At 38.6% G+C, this 19,600-nt stretch overlaps 1 pseudogene; it reads left to right on the forward strand.

The window, feature by feature from the left end:
- The first annotated feature begins 1,219 nt into the window (after positions 1-1,219).
- Positions 1,220-19,565, forward strand: LOC121774115 (annotated as a pseudogene).
- Positions 19,566-19,600: the final 35 nt, after the last annotated feature.

The following is a 19,600-nucleotide window of genomic DNA, read 5'->3' on the forward strand; positions in this document are numbered from 1 at the left end:
CTCTGTCGCGCTCCCTTCGGTCGCTCTCCTTCTAGCTAACCATTACTACTGTCTAATCTAAGCTATTTTGGAACTGGAGAAAGACTTCGAACTAAGAACAGGCGGAGAAAAAATAAAGAAGCTTAAACCAGAAAGAAAAAAAACTCACTATGGCGCTGCGCCCTCTATTTATAGGCTCTCCACAACAACCTCCAGCTGTGATAACAACCATGGCAGCGAATATTCGTCCTTGCTGGGATTGCGCGTCTCATCCGTCGATACGTATCCTCCTTCTAGAATGTAGTGGTCCTTGATAACCGATTGAGGATCGCTTTACAGCGCATCGGATATACGTGCCCTCTTTCTGTTTCGCAGTGGTCCCCCGGCTAACTGCTTGACCATCAACTTGATCAACCCATACTCTTTTTGGCCCTTTCTGCATTCTGCGCTAGCTTGATCAGTTTGGCCTTGTTGCCCTTGGTCAAGCGGCATTCCTGCACAATTAACACTTGCTTTTCGCGTGAAACTGATCAAGTAGCATACTTTTTACCCTTTAAACTGATGCATGAAATAAGCCTTATCATGCATTAATTTTTCTTATTATGCAATCATACCCCCCACCACTACCACCCGCACCAAAGCCACTACCACTACCAGCCATTCTGGATATATAAAAGAAACGTAGAGAGAGATACTCGTTAATACAAGTGGTGCGAATGAAATGAAGTTCAACGAGCCGTATTTATAGAATTTAAAAAAAAAAAAAAAATAATCGGGACTTCCGCGCGGACGTCCGTGGGGTCAACGCAATGGCGGACGTCCGCAATGATATCGCGACGGACGTCCCGGGAACGCCGCGGAACTCCGGTGTCCGCAGCGGACGACCGTACCCGCGTCACCGCTGCGCAATGACAGACGTCCCACGCGGAACACCGGCACGCCGGCCGGACGTCCGCCGGGACGGGCGCCACTGTGGATACTCTTAGTGGACTAATTTGAATTTCCCACTCCACGTGTAAAACAGGCTAATAGAAGAGTACTTATTCTAACACAAAACTGCCCATTCCTCACACGCTTCCCAACGCGATTGCTCCGACCAAATCTTGGACCCACACAATTATCTTCTAATTTCTGTCGGCCACCGCCACCCCGTTTCTTGATTTGATGGCCTAGTTCGTTCCATTCAATTTTTAATTGTTTCAGAATTAAATTCATTGGAATCTTGATAGAATCTTGAAAAATGGAGTCTTTGGTGGAGGCAACATCAGGTGCGGTTCCCTGTTCAGCACCACCATTCTCTACCCGCTTGATACTTGCAAGACTAAGTTTCAAGCTGAAAATAGATGTTACGATCACAAAACTTATGTGCCAGCTGGAGTGCCACGTCAGCTAATAAAAAGAAACGAGATAAGGCAAATCTGAGGAGTATAAAAACAGAGGCCATCTTCTTCAATTGCATTCATGAAATTTGTGTGAGCTTGCGAGCTGTGGTCATCGCGAGAATCCGGTGATTCTCCGTTGAATGTATCTTGTTCATCTTATCATTGTATCTCTTGTTTCCATTTAGATTTGAAGTTTCCATTTGTGTAACACTCATCATCAATGCAGTTCCTATTCATTTGTTCTATCGATTTGTGTCTTTGATTTTAGGTTAAGTTGCATCAAATCATGGAGGTGGTGATCGATTGGAGTTTGTCTTGTGGTTATTACTCTGATAATAGAAAAAGGATGCAACAAATGGTATCTAGAGCTAACGTTCCTCGGACAATGATGTCGTCGATGCCATGGGCAGAGCCGGAGAAGAGAGAATTGGAGTGGGAGAGTCGATGGGGGCAGCGGAAGCTTGAATCACAGCAGTCCGATGCCGGAATCACAGAGAATCGAAGGGAGCTAGAATCACAACAATCCGATGATCGAAATATCATCTCCTCGAAGCCTGGGGGAGAAGTTGCAGCCGCAGATAAGGAATTATCACGTGTTAAAGAAGAGGATCAACAAATCGGGATCCTATGGCAAAAATTGGAGGCTCATTGGCGTCGCATGGATGCTAAATTCGATGCAATGAAGAAAGCAATTCTAGATCTAAGCATCTCGAGCCACGGTCGATCGATGGAGACAACGGATGCGAGTTCCGGCAGCCGTGAATCCCTGATGAGAGAAGGAGAGGTGTGCATGAATTGCAGCACCGATCATGATCCATTGGAAATAGCGGTGACTCCGTTGCAGAAAACAGAAAAAATGGAGCTATCCATGCCTCTGCCGCACAAGTGGAAGCCGACAGAGGTTAGTGATGGAGAAATCGACCATGGCCAGGTGATGAAGGGCATGGAATTAGAGCAGAATCAACTCAAGGAAACTGAATGTCTATCTCATGCTCGACAAAATGCCCCAGTGAGGGAGCTATCTGTGGTTTTAACTATCTTAGCCGGTTATAGCTTGTCACTGTCATGGCTGCTCAACTGGTTTCCAAGGCCTATGGTGAAGCTGAAGTTCATGGCTCAACATGGTGAAGAGATTGGTGTTGAGGGTAATGTGCAACGGGCATCGACCAAGGTAGGGAATGACCGGATTTATGTGATAGTATTGGAGGAATTAGGTTGGTTGTTTGATGGAGATTACGATGCTTCTTGGATCGATAAAATCTCTGAAGAGGAGAGTGGACTGTTGAAAGAGATGAGGCATGTGCAGAAAAGTTCACGAAAGACATATGGGAGAAGGGGAATGGGAAGAAGAGTTCTTTATTGTATATGACAGAGATATGGAGGATCAGGTTGTTGCATACGTGTCAATGGCTAGTCAACTTGGTTGGTTAGCATCAAATTGGTTTACTAGGCCCAAGGCAAAGATGAAAATGGAGAGGGTAGGAATAGGTGATTTGATGGCTATCTCTGTATTGATGGAAATACATGAGTGTGGTCAAAAGATGGGGCATGAAGTAGATAACCTTTTCCTTTCCACTTGTGCACAATCGGCTGGAAGTTTAGTGATGCATAGGATTTATTGTCTTTCAATGAAGTGGTTGTTGGATTGTGATCCTAAACCAAAGGTGAAGATGAAGCTTATAAAGTTTGCTAGTAGAGCTGGCTATGAAGAAGAGTCCACGGACTTGGGGGCAGCGGGTAAGGAGGTTTCAAGTACATTGGATGAGGGTGGCGCTAGTCTTATTGATGGAAGTTTTGTCAAAGATCGAAAATCTGCTCTATGTAAGGTGCTTGTAGACATCAATGCACATATAGATGGTCCACAATACATTGGAGAAAAACGCTTCCCAATGGCAGTAAGTACGAATGATGTGGCTTACATACGTGAAGATGAAGTTGTTCTTCTAAATTCTAGGAAACAAGCTCCATACTTGATATGTGTTGAAGTTTTGAAGAGTAAAGCTTCCAATGTGTTGAAGAGAGAAGCTTCCAATAATCCACAAAAGCAGTCCAGAGGAGAAATTCCAGTGGCAAAAAGAGGTGACATGACTAGAGTTGTTCATAACCAAGCTCAACATTGGGAAGTGATTGAGGAGGATTTGGGAAAACAACTTGATATTTATGTGGGAAGGTTGTCAGAAGTTACAGGAGGACTCGTTACATATGAGGGTGTTGGTGCTTTCGAGTTTGTGGACAAGGAAACTGCTGGAAACAATACCAAACACATTGTGGTATTAGCTGCTGTCATGTTGAGTAAGTTCTTATGTTTTGGGACGCAGAGGGCATTCGGTTATTTTTCGAAGTGTCTTGTTAGTGAGGGCCAGGTTACAATAGTCCATTCCCTATTTGATCCCATAAAATTCCCTGCAAATTGCAACTTGCAATTTGAAAGGCTTGATGAGGTTGTTAGATGTGCAAAGCCATCACTTTTCAATGGAGCTGCTGCTCGTTGGTTCTATAAGCCACGGGTAAAAATGAAGTAGGGAAAGAAAAGCATAAGAAGCTTGTCCCGGATTCCTTGAGGACAGGGAATCTAAGGGGGATGGATTGTTACGATCACAAAACTTATGTGCCAGCTGGAGTGCCACGTCAGCTAATAAAAAAGAAACGAGAGAAGGAAAATCTGAGGAGTATAAAAACAGAGGCCATCTTCTTCAATTGCATTCATGAAATTTGTGTGAGCTTGCGAGCTGTGGTCATCGCGAGAATCCGGTGATTCTCCATTGAATGTATCTTGTTCATCTTATCATTGTATCTCTTGTTTCCATTTACATTTGAAGTTTCCATTTGTGTAACACTCATCATCAATGCAGTTCCTATTCATTTGTTCTATCGATTTGTGTCTTTGATTTTGGGTTAAGTTGCATCAAATCATGGAGGTGGTGATCGATTGGAGTTCGTCTTGTGGTTATTACTCTGATAATAGAAAAAGGATGCAACAATAGAGCCCATCAACACCAAAAATATAGATTCCCCTTTTTTTTCCTCTCTCTCAAGAATTCTGATTTTTGTTGCTAGTTTGTTTTTAATGTAAAATATGCAGCATGATAGAGATATGGAAGATTAATTTAAGCTTGGATGAGGTTTATATATGGGTTGAACTTATTAAAATAACTAGTGTTCCACTACGCTGTCCCCCACCGTCCCTTAACCGTCCCTTAAATTACTATTTGAGGGCCCCACTGTACTTTTTTACTTCATCCCTTAACTAAGGGACGGAACCTGCAACCCTCCGTCCCTTAACCGTCCCTTAAATTACTATTCATTCAATTTCATTTTTTTAATTTTTTTCCAACAAATTCAATTAAAAAAACACACTTCATTAAAATTAAAATAACATTATAACTTAAAATTCAAAAAAATAGAAAAAGACATAATTAAAATCGTAAAAAATAAAAATGACATAATTTAAAATACAATTTTATAGAGACAACCTAGAATGAGTTTGTCCCACATTGAAAGTAAAACATAAAACATTCAAGGATGTCTCTACAAAAGAGAGACAACCAAGAATGAGTTTGTCCCATATCGAAAGTGGAACATAAAACATTCAAGGATGTCTCTATAAAAGAGAGACAACCAAGAATGAGTTTGTCCCACATCTAAAGTGAAATATAAAACATTCAAGGATGTCTCTATAAAAGAGAAACAACCAAGAATGAGTTTGTCCCACATCGAAAGTGGAACATAAAACATTCAAGGATGTCTCTATAAAAGAGAGACAACCAAGAATGAGTTTGTCCCACATCGAAAGTGGAACATAAAACATTCAAGGATGTCTCTATAAAAGAGGGACAATCAAGAATGAGTTTGTCCTACATCGAAAGTGGAACATAAAACATTCAAGGATGTCTCTATAAAAGAGAGACAACCAAGAATGAGTTTCATAAATTCGCAAGTCCATCAAATATATGTGCTAATACAAATTTATTGTATTAATTTATTTATAAAAAATGTTTTAAATATAAAAAACAATTTTTATAAATAAAAAATATTTTTTTAAAAATTCATTTTTTTAAAAAAAATAAATTATTGCGTCAACGTGACGACGCCCACTCGCGGGCCGGCGAGTGGGCGTCACGCATTGCCTGGGAGCCCGCCACGACGCCTCGGCGCGTGGCGAGACGACGCGTCCCGCGTCGCGTGGTCGTGGGCTAAGGGACGGCAAGGAGACGGGCTGGGGACGGAACGCCCTGCTGCAACGCGTCCCGCGGCGGTTCCGTCCCTCTGGAACAAAACGCGGGACGGTTAAGGGATGCGTAGTGGATGCATTAGCGGACACAGTAAGGGATGATAGGAATGGCTGAATTTCTATTTTAAAATTTTTGTGATTTTTTCTATTTTAAAATTTCCAAATATTTTCGAGCACTCTCACCAGTCCTCCCCAAATCAACGTGGTTGAAGAATAAATCTCTGAAAGTTAGATGATAGGAATGGCTGAATTTAGATTTAGGGAAAAAATTACAGAGACAAAAGGATGAAAATGGCTGTTGGCGTATTCACGAGGAAGAAGACAACTTTATTAATGTTAAATCAATTATTATGTACTAATATAATCGATCTTTTAATCCTTTTTTTAAAATAAAAGCAATCCAATTTAAAGTCCAAATATATTAGATTTATCTATTTATTGAAACAAAAGTAATGCTTTCATTCTTATTTAGGAAGTTTTAATTTTGTTTAGAAAGTGTAAATTAAATACCAAATTCATTATTTATTTTTAAATAAATGATTAATCAATCAATGGTAAATATAATAGTAATAGAGTTCCTACTCTATTTTTTCCTAAAACTTTATTGATAAAATATTATTACAATTTCCCACCTAATTCACGAGAATTTCATAACTTTGCCGCTTTAATTTATAAGTTTAGTTGTTCTCTTTTTATTTAATTTCTTTTATTAATTTAATTATTCAAAAATCAGTTTTTCCATAGGTGTTTTTTATTGATTTTATTATGTGAAATTGAGAATAAAAATATGAAATTTTTTGCTTAAGTTTTATGAAATTTATGAAATTGACTTTATAATTTCATCTTAGTTGGAGCATTTTTTTTGCACATAAATTAAAAAATGAGTGAATAGAGATTAAGTGGAGAGAGAATAAATTTTTTATCAAAATAAGAAATGACTCAACTATCTTAAAACGTCCCAAAAATAAATACGGCGCAACTATTGTGAGACGGATGAAGTATACATTGAAGCCCCTCCTAACTATATTTTCTGCGTCCGCCACTGAGTGGATTCTCTTAGTGGACTAATTTGAATTTCCCACTCCACGTGTAAAACAGGCTAATAGAAGAGTACTTATTCTTACACAAAACTGCCCATTCCTCACACGCTTCCCAACGCGATTGCTCCGACCAAATCTTGGACCCACACAATTATCTTCTAAATTCCGCCGGCCACCGCCACCCCGTTTCTTGATTTAATGGCCTAGTTCGTTCCATTCAATTTTTAATTGTTGCAGAATTAAATTCATTGGAATCTTGATAGAATCTTGAAAAATGGAGTCTTTGGTGGAGGCAACATCAGGTGCGGTTCCCTGTTCAGCACCACCATTCTCTACCCGCTTGATACCTGCAAGACTAAGTTTCAAGCTGAAAATAGAGCCCATCAACACCTAAAATATAGATTCCCCTTTTTTTCCTCTCTCTCAAGAATTCTGCTTTTTGTTGCTAGTTCGTTTTTAATGTAAAATATGTAGCAGGATAGAGATATGGCAGATTAATTTAGCTAGGATGAGGTTTATATATGGGTTGAACTTATTTAAAAAACTAGTGTTATTACCCGTGCTAAGCAAGGGCCAAATAATTTTCACTGATTAAACATTCTCAATAAATTAACATAAATAAAAATTAATGAAAATGAGTATTATTTTATGGACTTTAAATATAAAAAATTGTACTACTAATAACACTATTTTAGACCATTACAAATGTAAAATTAAATAAATTGAAAATTAAAGTAACATAGAAATGTTGGTTAGAACAATTTTGTATATTTTTCGAACAGAATGATCACACTTTTTCACAACGTCCAACGTTCAATCGCTATGAGCCACCGACAGCGAATCAACATGCTTGAAGGTGGCGTAACCAATCAACCTCCTTTCCGTCTCTCCTTTTTTCTCTTCGCCATGGTCTCGGTTGTCCGAAGCTGCCATCCACCACCGGCAATGTCATCGTTGTTGCCACCTTTCATCGCAAAACCCCTTTTATGCACACCTACATATATACACACAAAGATGGAAAAAAGAGAGATAACATAATGTAATCGTCTCCTCTAGGTTTCTTTTGGGTCTGCCGAGAAATTCCTCCCTTTAAATCACCCATTAAAGTGAAGTTTGGAAGCTTAAATCTTGAATTATTTGTATCTAGTCAATTCCTTCCCAAAAAAAATCCTCTCTATGTCACATTTCTTTGTTTTTGCGGTCTGCTTTCCCTCCGATTCCTCCAAAGTTGTCGACCACTGCAACCATCCGCATCTGCGTCATCGTCCCGAGCCGCTTACAAGTTTGCCTAGTGTAGGTGTAGCATTTGGTACAGAAGCAAGTACTCCTAGTTCACAGAAATCGCAATACATGGCATTTCAACTTTGTCATAGGAAAAAAAATCACAGTATGTCTCTTAATTATTCCTTCCGTCCCAACTAAGTTGAGTCGTATTCCTTTTTTGAGATGTCCCAACTAAGTTGAGTCATTTCCTCTTTTGACAAAAGACAAAACATCCAATTACTCTTACTTTATTCTATCATCTATTTTACTCTCTCTTTATTATTTCTACTTTATTTTTATCTCCTATTTTTCAACACAATTTCTTAATCTACATGCCCAAAAGTTTTGACTCAACTTAGTTAGAAAAAGAGCGAGTAATACTTCAAAACTTCCTCCGTAAGCCAATATTGTCAATTTAAAAAATGTGTTGATTCTATAATGCTTTTCCAGAGATGAAGCATAAAAACTAAAAATCATACAAAAGTAAATGAAGTTCATATGTTTTGAAAAACTTCCTTATACGCAACATTAAGAAAAATATTAATTGTGATATCCCTGGCCCGAAACATGCATCATTTTGCATTATTGCATATTTTATTCCGTATTTCGAAATAATGAAGATATTATGTATAATATAAATTTGTTTAGCATATTAAATCATTGAATTAAAGTAGTAGTGTGTGCATGGGACTTAAAGTAGTAGTATATTATATATGTGTACAATATCAATGTGTGTATGTTTAATAGTATATGTAATATTATGGGAATGGTTGTGTAATGGGACACGTAGGTGTTGTGCATGGGACACAACACATACATATGCATGGAAGATAGGTACTACACGTAAATAGGAAGGGAATTGCATGACTTTTTTAGAACTTATCTTCACTTAATGAAAAAAAATTGTGAACTTTTATTTATTATTTGTTTGAGTCGGCTAAGTAGCCGACGTACATGTTTATGTACATATATATATATATATATATACTATATAGTTTATCTTACAAAGAAAAGGGGGTTTGAGAAAGTTTAGAGGAAAAACAAAAGTAAAGAGAAAGGATTCGAATCGATGGTTATAAATTAAGAGTTGGAATCAGGAACTTAATAAGTTTACCTATTGTGATAAGGTATGTATAAATCACACTTTTAATTTTACATGTTTTATTTGCTTTCTTGTTAGTTGTTAAACAAAATGAATGATTTGATTATATGATGTGATCCAATATGAATATGTGTTATTTGATATAGATGGTGGAATATGATATGGATATGTGATTGGTGCAATGAATATGATGCTGTAAATGAATTATATGATAGAAATATGTAATTGATGTTTTACATATGGTATTGAAAGTACATGAATCATGTGATTAAAGAGGATCTGTGACAGCCTTGTACTGGATCTGAAATATAGAGGGACCTATGAGTCCAGATACAGAGAGGCCTTCGGGTCAAATACAGAGGACCTATGAGTCCAATTACAGAGGGACCTTCGGGTCAAATACAGAGGGACCTATGAGTCCAATTACAGAGAGACCTTCGGGTCATAGAGGAATCCCGGGCAGATACCAGGCTTGACTGTTACAGAATAATAAACTGAACAAAGTGGCATGTGCATATGTATATGAATTTGTATGGAATATTTGTTGGTGATTGCTATATATTTTGGTTTAAGAATATGGCTGACTATTGAACTGTGGAATTAAAGGTAAGATTTATATACACTGAGTTGTGGCTCATTTAAACCACTAAATTTTTTCAGGAATAAGATAGCAATAAAGTTTTGACTGACGTGGGTCATAGGAACTCCACGTGTTATCAGGTTCGGCGGCTGACGCATTTTGGCAACCTTCTCCTCCTCATCATTTTGCATATAGATGAATGTATAGTATATACGGTAGTGACAGGGTTCCACTACTGTGTAGAATGTTTTGAAATATGTACTTGTTATATGTTGAATTTTAGAATTATATAATATGTGTGTTCTATGTACTAGACACGTGTATTGATTATTTTTATGATAAGGAATTTATTTATTATAAGAGTATACGTTAGAGGGGTTGAGGTGTCACATTTAAGGTGGTATCAGAGCAGGGATAAGGATCCCGCTGGGACATTGCATCCATGCATTGCATATGATACGTATTGGTTATAAGTTGCATTTGCATTTGAATTATCAGGAACATGGATATTCCTGAACATATGTCATCGAGGAGAGAAGGGTCAGCCGCCCCGCATAATTCATTAACTGCAGAAGCATCTTATACACCTGCTGCATCATCTGGGGGTAGCCAGCCAATACGTAGGCAGGTTGAACAAGAAGTACAGGGGCTAGAAATGAGACCAAGGGGTAGAAATTTTAAAGAACTACGAAAGATGGGAGCCGTTGATTTTGTTGGGACTACTGATCCTGCCGAGGCTGAGATATGGTTGAAAAGGACAGAGCGTGTGTTTAATCAGATGGGTTGTATTACAGAAGAACGTTTTGATTACGCAGTATCTCTTCTTCAAGGCGATGCTTACTATTGGTGGGAGACTGTCCCACGAGCTATGATACATCCTCCAGTACTCAGTTGGGATGACTTCTTGAGAGAGTTCAGTGATAAGTATATGCCACCGGTGTATCGTGATGAGAAGCAAAGAGAGTTTTTGTCCCTTAAACAAGGATCTGTGTCAGTTGCAGATTATGAAGTGAAGTTTACTCAGCTTTCTCGTTATGCATCGGCATTGTTACCTACAGAACAAGATAAGTGCAGGCGTTTTGAAGAAGGATTGATATATGAGATAAGAAGCAAAATCACACCTTCAGACCTTCATACTTATAATGATCTACGTGCAGCGGCTATACGAGCAGAGAGACTAGTGAAAGAAAGACATGTGTATATTCAAAGACAAAAGAGGGGACCACAAGAATATAGGGGTGAATCAAGCTCGAGCATTTCAAAAAGGCCTAGTTCTTTTTCTTCGGCATCGAGTTTCAGTAGAGGAGGTCCATTGGGTCAAAGAGGTGGACGTGTACCACCTTTCAGTTATGAGTGGGGACGAGGATCTGGTATGACAACACGTGCACGACCTTTATGCGTGCACTGTGGACGACCACATACAGGGGAATGTCGAACAATTACAGGAGGTTGTTTTCACTGCGGACAGCAAGGACACTATTATAGGGAATGCCCACTTGGGTCTAATATAATATCAAGTGGAAGAGCAGCGACGGAACCAACAGTACAGAATGTGCGACCTGCAGCATTGAGTGCAAGTATTAATCGAGGTCGTGGAAGGGGACAAACTATGAGTGCACCTATGGGTCGAGGGCGAGGACAGTCAGAGGCACATGGATCTACACCCCAGGGACATGCTCGTGTGTTTGCTATGACACAAGAGGAGGCATCTAGAGCACCAGAGGTCATTACTGGTACACTTTATTTAGTTGATGCTATGATATATACATTGATAGATCCAGGATCTACTCATTCATTTATATCACCTGTCATCACACCACATATGCATAGAGAACCTAAACCTCTAGATCACATACTAGGTGTACACACACCCTTGGGTGAAGTTATTTCAGTATATACAGTATATCGAGATTGTGCGGTGAGAATCAATTCAGTAGAACTATTGGCAGATTTGATTCCTTTGTTCATACACGAGTTTGATATTATCTTGGGTATGGATTGGTTGTCACGTCACCGGGCTAAGATAGATTGTTATGCTAAAGAAGTAGTAATAGATTCACCAGGAAAAGATCGAGTGATATTCTACGGCAATCGACAGATTGTTCCCTCCTGTCTTATATCTGCTACAACGGCCTTTCAACTGATTCAAAGTGGATGTGAAGCATATCTTGCCCATGTTGTAGATTGTGCTACGGTTAATAATCAAGTTAAAGACATTTCCGTTGTTAAAGAATTTCCTGACGTTTTTCCTGAAGATTTACCTGGATTGCCACCTGATCGGGAAACAGAGTTCACTATTGAGTTGTTACCAGGTACTGCACCTATTTCAATTCCTCCTTATCGAATATCGCCGGTGGAGTTACAGGAGTTGAAGAAACAGTTACAAGAATTGTTGGATAAGAGATTCATACGGCCCAGTGTTTCACCTTGGGGAGCGCCAGTGTTGTTTGTGAAAAAGAAAGACGGTACATTGCGACTTTGTATAGACTATCGGAAATTAAATCAAGCGACGGTGAAGAATAAATATCCATTGCCGAGAATAGAAGATTTGTTTGACCAACTTTAGGGTGCACAAGTGTTTTCAAAAATAGATCTCCGATCAGGGTACCATCAGTTGAAGATTGCTAAAGATGATATTCCGAAAACAGCTTTCCGAACTCGATACGGCCATTATGAGTTTTTGGTTATGCCTTTCGGACTGACGAATGCACCTGCAGCTTTTATGGCATTGATGAATAAAGTATTTCAACCATTTCTGGATCAGTTTGTGATTGTTTTTATTGACGACATATTGGTCTACTCGCGAAGTATAGAGGATCATGTTAATCACTTGCAGTCAGTATTACAAGTTCTACGAGATAAACAGCTTTATGCAAAGTTGAGTAAATGTGAGTTTTGGTTAGATCATGTGGTATTTTTGGGACACGTGGTTTCGGGTCGAGGAATAGAAGTGGATCCACAGAAAATTGAAGCAATTGTCAACTGGAAAGTGCCAACTACAGTCATAGAGGTTCGAAGCTTCCTAGGTATGGCTGGATACTATAGACGTTTTGTGGAAGGATTCTCGATTATTGCGGGACCAATGACAAAATTGTTACGGAAGAATGCCCCTTTCATATGGAGTGGGGAATGTCAGAAGAGTTTTGATGAGTTGAAGCATCGATTGACTACAGCACCCATATTGACTATTCCGACAGATATAGGAGGATTCGTTGTGTACAGTGATGCTTCTCGGCAGGGACTTGGTTGTGTTTTGATGCAAAATGGAAAGGTTGTTGCTTATGCGTCACGACAGCTAAGAGTACATGAAGTTTCATATCCTGTTCATGATCTGGAATTGGCAGCTGTTGTCTTTGCTTTGAAGATTTGGCGTCATCATTTATATGGAGAAACTTTTCGAATCATGACAGATCACAAGAGTTTAAAATATTTAATGAGTCAGAAGGAGTTAAATATGAGACAAAGACGGTGGATAGAGTTGCTTAAAGATTATGATTGTACCATTGAATACCATCCGGGGAAGGCAAATGTTGTTGCAGACGCGTTAAGTCGGAAGTCAAGCAATATGGTAGCACATATGCAGATGACCCCATTATCAGATTTGATTGCTCTTCGAAGTTTGAATGTAAGATTACAGCTAGATACGAGTGAAGGGTTAATAGCGACTCTTGAAATCCGACCAGTGTTGAGACAACGAATTCAAAATGCTCAAATGAAAGATGAAAAGTTTGTAGAGTTTATTAATGAGGTACGAAAAGGTAAAGACACACCGTTCATTCTACAAGATGATACATTGATGTTTGGCACTAGATTGTGTGTACCAGATGTCGATAATCTTCGGCGAGAGATTCTAGATGAGGCACATAATGCTCCTTATGCAATGCACCCAGGAACAACAAAGATGTATCATACTATGAGGCAACATTATTGGTGGCCAAAGATGAAGAAAGAAGTGGCAGAATTTGTTTCAAAGTGTTTGACGTGTCAACAGGTAAAAGCAGAACATCAAGCACCTGCCGGTTTATTGAAACCTTTATCTATTCCAGTTTGGAAATGGGAGCGTATCACGATGGATTTTGTAACGGGTTTACCGAGGACACAAAAAGGAAATGATGCTAGTTGGATTATTGTAGACAGATTAACTAAATCAGCACACTTCTTGCCTATACGATGGGGTTGTTCGTTAGACCAGTTGGCTGAAATGTACGTGAGGGAAGTAGTACGCTTGCATGGTATTCCGATATCCATTGTATCAGACAGAGATCCGCGATTCACATCCCGGTTTTGGGAAAGTTTTCAGACAGCCATGGGAACCCGACTACATTTTAGTACTGCTTTTCATCCCCAGACAGATGGTCAATCAGAAAGAACTATTCAGACGTTAGAAGAAATGCTTCGTGCTTGTGTTATTGACTTTCAGGGTTCATGGGACAAGTATATTCCGTTGATGGAGTTTGCTTATAACAACCAATATCACAGCAGCATTGGAATGGCACCATATGAAGCATTATATGGCAGAAAATGCAGAAGTCCGGTATATTGGGACAAAGAAGGCTTGGAGATTCTAGAAGGACCAGAAATTATCCAGGAAACTGTTTCTAAGATTGATATCATTAAAAGCAGACTGAAGGCGACACAAGACAGACAGAAGAGTTATTATGATCAACATCGGAAAGAGATGGAATATGAGGTTGGAGATAAAGTTTTCTTGCGAGTCTCACCTTGGAAAGGAGTAATGCGATTTGGACATAAAGGTAAGCTGAGTCCCCGTTATATTGGGCCATATGATATTGTCGAAAGAGTTGGACCGTTAGCATACAGGTTAGCATTACCTCCAGAGTTAGAGCAGATTCATAATGTTTTCCACGTCAGTATGCTTCGACGTTATCGATCTGATCCTTCCCATGTTCTGAAAGATCCTGATATACGAATTTCTGAGAATCTGAGTTACATAGAGGAACCAGTTAATATTGTAGACCGACAGGTTAAACAATTGCGAAGAAAAGAGATTCCAATGGTAAAAGTTATTTGGCAAAATCATGGGGTCGAAGAGGCTACTTGGGAAACAGAGGAAAAGATGAGAAAGAACTATCCACATCTGTTTACGGGTTAGCAATTTTATTATGCACGACAAATTGGAAAGAAATTAATTTTGCGGACAAAATTCTTAAAAGGAGGGAAGAATTGTGATATCCCTGGCCCGAAACATGCATCATTTTGCATTATTGCATATTTTATTCCGTATTTCGAAATAATGAAGATATTATGTATAATATAAATTTGTTTAGCATATTAAATCATTGAATTAAAGTAGTAGTGTGTGCATGGGACTTAAAGTAGTAGTATATTATATATGTGTACAATATCAATGTGTGTATGTTTAATAGTATATGTAATATTATGGGAATGGTTGTGTAATGGGACACGTAGGTGTTGTGCATGGGACACAACACATACATATGCATGGAAGATAGGTACTACACGTAAATAGGAAGGGAATTGCATGACTTTTTTAGAACTTATCTTCACTTAATGAAAAAAAATTGTGAACTTTTATTTATTATTTGTTTGAGTCGGCTAAGTAGCCGACGTACATGTTTATGTACATATATATATATATATATATATACTATATAGTTTATCTTACAAAGAAAAGGGGGTTTGAGAAAGTTTAGAGGAAAAACAAAAGTAAAGAGAAAGGATTCGAATCGATGGTTATAAATTAAGAGTTGGAATCAGGAACTTAATAAGTTTACCTATTGTGATAAGGTATGTATAAATCACACTTTTAATTTTACATGTTTTATTTGCTTTCTTGTTAGTTGTTAAACAAAATGAATGATTTGATTATATGATGTGATCCAATATGAATATGTGTTATTTGATATAGATGGTGGAATATGATATGGATATGTGATTGGTGCAATGAATATGATGCTGTAAATGAATTATATGATAGAAATATGTAATTGATGTTTTACATATGGTATTGAAAGTACATGAATCATGTGATTAAAGAGGATCTGTGACAGCCTTGTACTGGATCTGAAATATAGAGGGACCTATGAGTCCAGAAACAGAGAGGCCTTCGGGTCAAATACAGAGGACCTATGAGTCCAATTACAGAGGGACCTTCGGGTCAAATACAGAGGGACCTATGAGTCCAATTACAGAGAGACCTTCGGGTCATAGAGGAATCCCGGGCAGATACCAGGCTTGACTGTTACAGAATAATAAACTGAACAAAGTGGCATGTGCATATGTATATGAATTTGTATGGAATATTTGTTGGTGATTGCTATATATTTTGGTTTAAGAATATGGCTGACTATTGAACTGTGGAATTAAAGGTAAGATTTATATACACTGAGTTGTGGCTCATTTAAACCACTAAATTTTTTCAGGAATAAGATAGCAATAAAGTTTTGACTGACGTGGGTCATAGGAACTCCACGTGTTATCAGGTTCGGCGGCTGACGCATTTTGGCAACCTTCTCCTCCTCATCATTTTGCATATAGATGAATGTATAGTATATACGGTAGTGACAGGGTTCCACTACTGTGTAGAATGTTTTGAAATATGTACTTGTTATATGTTGAATTTTAGAATTATATAATATGTGTGTTCTATGTACTAGACACGTGTATTGATTGTTTTTATGATAAGGAATTTATTTATTATAAGAGTATACGTTAGAGGGGTTGAGGTGTCACATTAATTGTCCATGACAACACAGATTTTTCATGTATAACCCAACATGAGCAAGTGATTAACCTTGACTTTTATTAATAGTGTTATCATATACAACACAATCAAAGTGAGATATTAAGGAAATCCTAAAAATAAAAAATAATCATAGCTCCTGCATAAACATATGTCAAGATAACAAAATCAGAAATCATAATGTCAGTGACTAAAAGTAAAAGTTTTCAACAAATAAGTTTTACTATGTAGTTGGAAAACATAAAAGCTGTACAAACTCCACCATACAAATCAATGTTACCATCGCCCTACTCCTCATACCTCCAATCTGAAATAAAAACCAGTTTATTGTGTCTGAAATCAAGAATTATTAGCTAATGGCAGTTGAGATTTCGAATAAGGGCCAAATGCACCAGATTTGAGCAAGATGATTGCTAAAATCAAATCAAGTAGTATAGATACAGAAGCATATCAAATACAACCAGGAAACACAAAACACATTTGTGCACAATCATATATAAAAGCACACCCTGTGGGAAGATTATCAGCGTAACTTATGAGCATCTTAGCTAACTACCGCCCTCTGAATCTAGACCAGCGTGCATCTCCACCGTCATAGCATCAGCAACCTGGCGGAGCTTGGCGGTGGAAGTTCCGCAACTCCCTCAGAATGGCCTCCGACTTAGCCCACTTGTGGGAGCTCCTTATCTGCCCTCTTGTCCCGTACAGAAAACACAGGCTCCACAGCACTGCCAGCCCCACCACAGCAGGCGGGTTGCTTCCTCTGTTGTCGTCGGCGAGTTCTTCACGATTTATCATGACCAATCTGCTCCATAATTTTTTTTCCAACCGTTACCTACAATCAATTTACGATTAATATCAGCAAATGAAACCATTGATCGTCAATTAAACCAATTTAAACCAAATTAATACCCCATCAATACCAATTATACCAAAATTAACCCCTTCTACACTACACCACGGTCTATACTTAGCAGATTCTCGCAATCTATAAAGAATTTTATCCCATATTTACATTTCACAATTAAAAAAAAGTCTAGAGTAAGAAAAGGAGAGAGTGTAGAGGAAGGAGCACGACACTTCCTATATCAGTCTAATCATGTTCAAGGTAGATTACATTCCAAATTTATCTCCTTTTATCTCCAATCTCTTACAATCAAGCTTATAGGATTTTGGCAGAAATCAAGATAACCACAGTCAAAAGAGTTCTCCACTTTTTTTCAACGGAGGTAAAAGTTCTCTACTTTCAAATTCTGAGCCTGAGCATGTTAAAATATGTAACTCATGGAAAACTCCACACAACTAACAATACCATCTAAATCTTCCAAACTAAAGTTTCTAATCAATAACCAAATGTTTGAATTTTCAAAGTCAAACTTTAAGCAAGATTTTAAAATAAAATGCTTAGCTTTCGTGGGTGGGACTGTCGGCGAGCAGCCGCACGACAACCCGGACGACGACGCTGACAACAGCAAGCCATGGTGACGCACGCAACGACGGTGCAGCGGCAGAGCGCCATCAATGGAAGCGGTCAGGCGCTGCGTGTAGCCTCTGGATGGAGAAAGTTAGGAGAGCGGAGGAGGCGAGGTCTCGAGGCAGTCGAACTGCAGCGGCGGATAATTTTTGAGGGTGAGGGAGAGAGGTTTGGTTTTACTAAGTGTTCATTTTCATAAATAATTCTACCAAACTTTTCTGGTAAGCCAATTCTTTTTGGGAAGAGCAAACACACGGAGATCACGAAGAGAGAGACCACTTTTGCTCCATGACAGCAGATTTGCAGTCAATCCATTTTTCGAGATGATGAATATTTTACTCCTAATTAATGGACTCTTGTTTTCCCGCCCAAACTGCCTTCAGTGGCATTTCTATTAATATCTCCACAACTGCGACTTTATATAGTTATAGATGGGATCTTTTTCTATAAACAAAGTAGTACTTGTTGACAGTGAAAAATCTCTATTTCCTAGGATTTTGGTTGGATATTGAGGTAAATGAACTCAGAACCAATTTTTTAGTATGTGAACAATTTGAAGATTGTCTGTTGTTTAGAATTGGGGGTCTGGAGGTGAAATTTCAGTAGGGTGGTTGTTGTGATGTTCATTTCTAGGTTTGCCTGAGACTGGATTTGGTGGCTTTGTTTGGCTGATAAGTGTTGAGGATAATAGATGCAATTAGGGGATCTATGTATGATTATTTCTGATTTATGTTTATAGTTATCCTTGATCGTATCGGTTGTGAATGAAATGAAGTCCTGAAATTTTGACATATCTTTTAAGAGTTAGGGTCCAAATTTATGGAGTATGTTAAAGTGTCACTATTAGATCATCCTTTTGTTGGATGGCATGTTGTTTCATGATGCAGAACGCTGAGAAGATGATTTCCGACTTTCCGTTGGTTCTCTATTGAAATTTCCAAACTAACAAAGAAACTAGCTATTACATGGAAGACTATTTGGATTACTTTTGTGTTTGTCTAAACAGGAACATCTCAGATGTCCTTTGGGAGGCAATATCGACACGTCAAGTTCTGTCGTTGTTCCAGGGTTTGGGAACAAAGAATTTTCATTCCTTCATCTCTATTTCTATGGATACAGAGGCTTTATTTGAAGAAAAGTGGGCTTAAATATATTGGAACCAAAGCCAATTTAGTCATAGCAGCAGCTGCTGGTGCTAGTGACACAGGTTAGCAATAGATTCGAGATTTCCTTGAATTTCTTGTACAGTTCCTTTGTGAAGACTGTAGGGCTTATACTCCAAACGATCTAGTAGAAGGGCGGTGAAATTCGTTGTTGTAATGTTTTTCTCACTTCAGCCTCTGGACACAGTTTCCTCGAAGATGCAAACGAGGGAGTTTGGGGAATCTAAAGGATTATGGCAGTCCTTCTCGCGATGGCCTAGGCATCTCTGTTCTTCTCACTTCAAATCCTTCCATTCAGGTTTGATGACTCGTTGGTTCGAGTGATATGTCAAAACGAAGATTTCTGATTTTCATAACTAAAATTGTGCAGTACACAGCCTTTGATCCGTTAAAGAATAGAATGTTGAAGGAGAAGATGAGGAAAAGGGAAAGCGGCGCAGCAGCAGCATCACCATCTCCCGAAGCACTCACCACCTTCCTGTTGGGGGCCGTCTCAAAATGCATCGCCCTCTTCAACGATAGCATTAAATTGACAAATTTATCCTCTTCAACGAGAGGTGCTCTTTTCATCAATGTTGTAGTATGAGATTGATTTGAGTGATTATTGCTGTTTATTGCCCTCTTTCACACTACACATTCTTATCATCTACAACCAACAATCC

This window comes from Salvia splendens, chromosome 17 (assembly GCF_004379255.2).
Source record: "Salvia splendens isolate huo1 chromosome 17, SspV2, whole genome shotgun sequence".
In the NCBI taxonomy this organism is placed as follows: Eukaryota; Viridiplantae; Streptophyta; class Magnoliopsida; order Lamiales; family Lamiaceae; genus Salvia; species Salvia splendens.